This window comes from Rhinopithecus bieti, unplaced genomic scaffold, assembly GCF_001698545.2.
Source record: "Rhinopithecus bieti isolate Rb0 unplaced genomic scaffold, ASM169854v2 scaffold_6063, whole genome shotgun sequence".
In the NCBI taxonomy this organism is placed as follows: domain Eukaryota; kingdom Metazoa; phylum Chordata; class Mammalia; order Primates; family Cercopithecidae; genus Rhinopithecus; species Rhinopithecus bieti.
The window spans coordinates 1,493,670-1,499,573 of NW_016805186.1; positions in this window are offsets into that span (position 1 = coordinate 1,493,670).

The window sequence follows — 5,904 nt, forward strand, 5'->3', positions numbered from 1 at the left end:
GTATAATATGTCAGATTCAAACTGGAAACAATGATGGCCTAAATCCTAATGGAAAGTTTCTTGTGGTTCATATTTTTGACTGGTGACTGGCAGGTTTACACAAACAAATGAATATTATAATTTGGTAGAGAAGCAACTACATTACATTTATAGGATTTAAGCACTTTCCATGAAAGCTTTGCTCCAAGGAGATGCCTCTGGTACAGGCTGCTAAATCACCAACACACGAGCCTGGAGGCCTGGGTTTGACATTAAACGAGTCTGGGCCGTGCCTCTGTGGGGGCTCCTGCTCCAGTGGGGAACTAGAAAATGCTTGGTAAGTAGAAAGAGTCATTGTTGACATTTCTAAGCCAGCTGGGAGCCTGGAGAATTTGAAATTTGACCTACATACAAGGGAACAGACCTTTCACAGAGCATGAAGTGCTAGGTGGGGTTTGTAGAGGACAATGGCATGTCGGAGATGGCCAGCGTTGCATCTGGGCCCACATAATCCCTCCCCAGCTTTGCCAGCTCCAGGCTCCTGGTGAGGCACCAACTGGTTCTCAGTTGCCACAGGTGTGAGGGGTGGCTTCAAGTTTTTGTGGCTCTGGAGTGTGACATTCCTGGTAGATGAAAGGGCTCCTGGAGGACACCCACCAAAGCGGAGGCTGCGTCTGAATGAACACCCAAGAAGCAGGTGCGCCAGGGAGGTGTGTGGTGGGAGGCAAACTCTGGATCAAGGCAAAGGTAAATGAGTCAGCCTCGGCCCTCCAGCCAGCTCATGCCGGGTTCCTAGGAGATGCTCCTTGAGGATCCGTCACTGACATAGACGGTGAGGCGCAAGGAGGCTGCGGAAGAGGATGCGGAGGAAGGCGCTGAGGATGGTTTCCTTTTGTAGAGCTGATTCTGCCTGGCCCAGTGGCAGCTGCCCCACATGAATGGAGCTGCTCTTTCCTGGGTTTCCAGTGGAAGGCATGGGAGTGGCTTTTCAGATCTGGGGTGCCTGGCCTTTTCCTGATGGAGGTGTGTGGGGTGCTGGCCTTGGGGTTCAGAGTGAGTGTGGAACGTTCCAGTGTGGAAGGTGAAGCGGCCGGACGGGGGATCCCCAGCCACAGCCTGGAAGCTTTGAGGAAGGGAGATATGGAAGCACTTTCCGTTCCCTGCTTGATGGGCTTAGAGACTGACCCATGCTATGCCAGTGACTCATGACATGCCACCCATAGGTTGAGGGCTTGTGATTTAAATTGTTCTACTTTTCTTGACTGCAATGTTGTCCAAAGTCAGAGGGATCTAAATTTTTTAAAGAAGGGGTGGGAATGTCTGTGTGCTGTTCACACGGACGCAGGACGGTCACTCAGGATGTGCCCAGCAAGCAGGAGGGCTCCCAGACCAGGCCTGTGGTGGTAGGGTCAAGTCTGCAGTGCCCAGGGTCAAGCTTGTGTTCCTGCTAAGCTGGACTAGGCAGCGGGTCCCCAGGGATGGTGGGAAGTGACGAGGGCTCAGGGATCTGCCCACTTACTCTTTATTTGCAAACAGTATGTAAACACACATGCAAGCTGGCGCTGCCTTCAGGGCGCTGGCATGCTGCCACCCCAGCGCCTGGATCCTGGTGCTTGGGCGCCCTGACTTTATAGCATTTGGAAAGCAACTTGATTGGAGCAGGCTGTGGACTTTGCTGATGCCGGGAAATGATTTTCTCTTGGATGGAAGCCCTACTTTGCTTGTTGGGAAAGGGACAGAGTTTGTTCTGGCTGAGCACCAGTGGCAGATACATCATGTTGGTTACTTTGGATGCCTGGAGGCCCCGAGCACAGACCTCTGGGTGCCCTTGGTATATGAGTAACAATTCGGACTGCGGCTGAAGCATCACCTCCTTAGGGAGACCTTTCCTGACCACTGTTCCTTAAAAAACAACCCCCCAACCGGGTGCGGTGGCTCAAGCCTGTAATCCCAGCATTTTGGGAGGCCGAGGCGGGCGGATCACGAGGTCAGGAGATGGAGACCATCCTGGCTAACATGGTGAAACCCCGTCTCTACTAAAATACAAAAAACTAGCCGGGCGAGGTGGCGGCGCCTGTAGTCCCAGCTACTCGGGAGGCTGAGGCAGGAGAATGGCGGGAACCCGGGAGGCGGAGCTTGCAGTGAGCTGAGATCCGGCCACTGCACTCCAGCCTGGGCGACAGAGCGAGACTCCGTCTCAAAAACAAACAAACAAACAAACGAACAAACAAACAAAAAACCGAAGCCCAAAGTAACAAAACAAAACAACCCGCCCTGGTGCACTGCACTCGCACCACTTCACTCTCTCTGGAAATCTTCCTTTTCCCTGAATTTCTCTCTCCATCCCGCAGCGGGCTCCTAGAGCACAGCGTCTTGTTTGCGTGGACACGGCTCTAGCCCAGCACCGAAAACAGTGCACGACACACAGCAGGTGCTTTGGAAACTGTGACATGAATGTAGGCTTTAAAATGTGTCCGGGACTTGTTATTTAATCAGGTTTGGGAAGACGCGGGGACACCGAGATGGCTGTCCTGAAGGAAGATGCTTTCATACTCGCAGATCCCTGGAAGCAGGGGGCGCGGCCAGCACCAGGGCCTGTCCGGAGGCACCAGGGAGGGGACAAAGGCCTCCCTGCGGTTCGGTTTCCCCGGAAGGAATGAAGGCTCAGAAGCTTGAGGATCCGCTGGCTTGAATACATGAGGTGTGCCCTGGGCTGCCCTGCGGCCCGAGCTGTCCTGGTGTGTCCGGAGCTTGTTCCTTCCGGTGGGTCTGTGGTCTCGCTGGAGCTGCGGGCCCTCGCGGTGTGTTACAACCTTTTTTTATTTTCTTTTTAAAATTTTTTTTGAGACGGAGTCTCGCTCTGTCGCCCAGGCTGGAGAGCAGTGGCGCGATGTCGGTTCACTGCAAGCTCCGCCTCCCGGGTTCCCGCCATTCTCCCGCCTCAGCCTCCCGAGTAGCTGGGACCACAGGCGCCGCCACCTCGCCCGGCTAGTTTTTCGTATTTTTAGTAGAGACGGGGTTTCACCGTGTTAGCCCGGATGGTCCCAATCGCCTGCCCGCTTCGGCCTCCCACAGTGCTGGGATTATAGGCGTGAACGTATTACAGCTCTTAAAGATGGCACGACCCAAAGAGTGAGCAACGCCACGATTTACTGTGAAAAGCCAAAGAACACAGCTTGCACAGCTCAGAGAGGAACCCCAATGGTTGCCACCGCTGGCTGACTGGAGTGGCCAGAGCTTACTCCCTTATTTGCCCCGCCCATATCCTGCTGATTGGTCCATTTTACAGAGTGCTGATTGGTCCACTTGACAGGGTGCTGATTGGTCCATTTTTAGCCAGCTACAGAGCGCTGATTGGTGTGTTTTTACAGAGCACTGATTGGCGCATTTTACAAACCTCTAGCTACCCATGGAGCGCTGATGGGTGCGTTTTACAATCCTAACTACAGAGTGCTGACTGGTGCATTTTACAATCCTCTTGTAAGACAGAAAATGTCTCCAAGTCCCCACTGGGCCCAGGAAGTTCAGCTGGCTTTACCTCTCACTGGGATTGGGGCAGAGGAAGGCTGCCTTCTGGAAGTGTAAAAGACAAATAGAGGAGGTGGCTGGTGTCTGGGCTCTGGACTGCTCAGCTTGCAAAGCAATGGCATGCCCAACAGCCAGTCGTTTGCTCTCTGGAGGAGTCAGCTAACTCTGGGAGGGGCAGTTCCTTCCTAAGTCCACAAGGCCCCAAGGATGAAGCAGCATAAAATCAGTAGAAAAAAACAAAACAAAAAAACCCATGATCAATACAGAATGACTCTTTGACATGTGCGGCAATGTAAAGATCGTGCATGCAGATGTTTAGATAAATATGAGAACCAAACAGACGTGAGGTAAGCTAAGACAACTTGGTGTATCATTCGATTTCTATTGGTCCTGAAATCAACACGTTTCCTTTGGGTGATTTTGCAAAAGTAATCCCTCAGTGGGGAAACAATCTCTTCTGACACCCACCTCCGAAACTTTTTGTTGGAGTACAACATACATTCAGAAAATCACATCTATCCTAAGGTTAGAGCTCATGACTATTCACAGACTGGACACATCCAGGAAACCAGCACGCAGACCAGAGTGGTAAGGGCAGCTGGAAGCCTTCTTGTATTCCCTCTTTTTCATCTGTATACCTGTATCCTAACTTCTTATCTTAACTAACTTATTCTAACTGTACCATCCTTTTTTTTTTTTTTTTTTTTTTTTGAGATGGAGTCTTGCTCTGTCACCCAGGTGGGAGTGCAGTGGCACAATCTCAGCTCACTGCAACCTCCACCTCCTGGGTTCAAGCAGTTCTCCTGCCTCAGCCTCCCAAGTAGCTGGGATTACAGTCGCGTGCCACCATGCCCAGCTAATTGTTTGTATTTTTAGTAGAGACGGGGTTTCACCATGTTAGCCAGGATGGTCTCAATCTCCTGATCTCGTGATCCACCCACTTTGGCCTCCCGAAGTGCTGGGATTACAGGCATGAGCCACCGTGCCCGGCTCCCCATCCTAACTTCTAACAACATAGGTTAGTTTTGCTGGCTTTTCCCTTCTTATAAATGAATTCAAAATGGTTCTAGCTCACTGTGTTTTCACAAACTGTATTTGTGTAATTCACCCACATCATTGCCTAAGGTTGAAGATAGTTTATTCCTGTTGCTGTGCAGTATGTGTGAATACATCACACAATGTATATGGCCTATACTCACCCATTCCAATGCTAAGGTGAATGTGGGAAATTTCTAGTTTGGAAAGGTAATTCGTTCACTGACTTTTTGTCTGCCGGTCTGTGTCAGTCTTTTAGTTGCAAGAAACAGAACTTCCTTTGGACAACCTGACTCAGAAAGTTGGGTTTACCAGAACCATTCTGCGTAGCTCATAGAATAGAAGGAAACGGGGAACAGCCAGGCTTTGGAAGGAAGAGGATCAGGGATGCCCTTACTAGGGGATCCTGGTGGCAAGAACTCGAGGACAACCTCTCCGAGACGGAATGGCAAGTGGTCGACTTGCCTAGAGCAGGGTTCCTACCTCTGTTGCGTGGGACCCTAGTGGTCCCCAGGAATTTTAGAGTGTGCCATGGAGGAGAACAAGACCTGTGGCTCAGTCAGTTGGAAAACTGGTTTAAAAAGGTTACGCCTCCCAGGACCTTTCACTGGAGAGGGCACAGTCTAACCTCGAGGAAGGGATATTCCTGAACTTGACTTTTCTCATGGGGCATCTACTCACATCTCAAGGGCACTCGTGCTCCAAGAAGCACAGCTTGGGAAAATGCTAAGCCGAAGCCGAGTGAACAGAGGGGAGAGGTGGAAAATACGTTTTGGTCTGCATTTTTAATGCACAGATAGGGATTTTTTTCCCCTAGAAAATAGGAAACTCTGAAAGCAGATACTCAGTGTGACCCTTGAGGAAGAGCCGTCTGGCAAGTGTGAGTGTCACAGTGTGCAGGTGCTTCGGGTCCATTGTCGCATCCGTTCCCAGGGGCGGGTGGTCCGGGTGGGAGAGCCCAGATGACCCACCTGACCGCCGATGCCACGCGCTCCTAGAACGCGGAAAATCCGGGGCAGAGTGAGAGTCCGACCTAGGCTCCCGCGGAGAACGGCATCGCGCCCCCGGCTCTGCGCCTCGGTGCGGGGACCGGGCTCTGCGTGAGGACTGGGCATGTGAGTCCCGGACCTGGACGGGCGCCCCTGGGAGCCAGCCTGGAGGAGAACGCGTAGAAGGCCGAGGAGTCGGCTTGGAGGGTCCTGGCAAGGCCGCGCGGATGGAGAAGAAGCTGCGAGGAAAGCTGAGAAAGGGCGGCGGGGCCTTGGAGGGAAGCTGCGGGGGCAGCCGAGGCCGCCGGCGCCCCGGGAGAAGGTGCAAGTGGAGGGGCGCGGGGGGCGCGGGGGGCGCCGGGCAGCGGCGGGG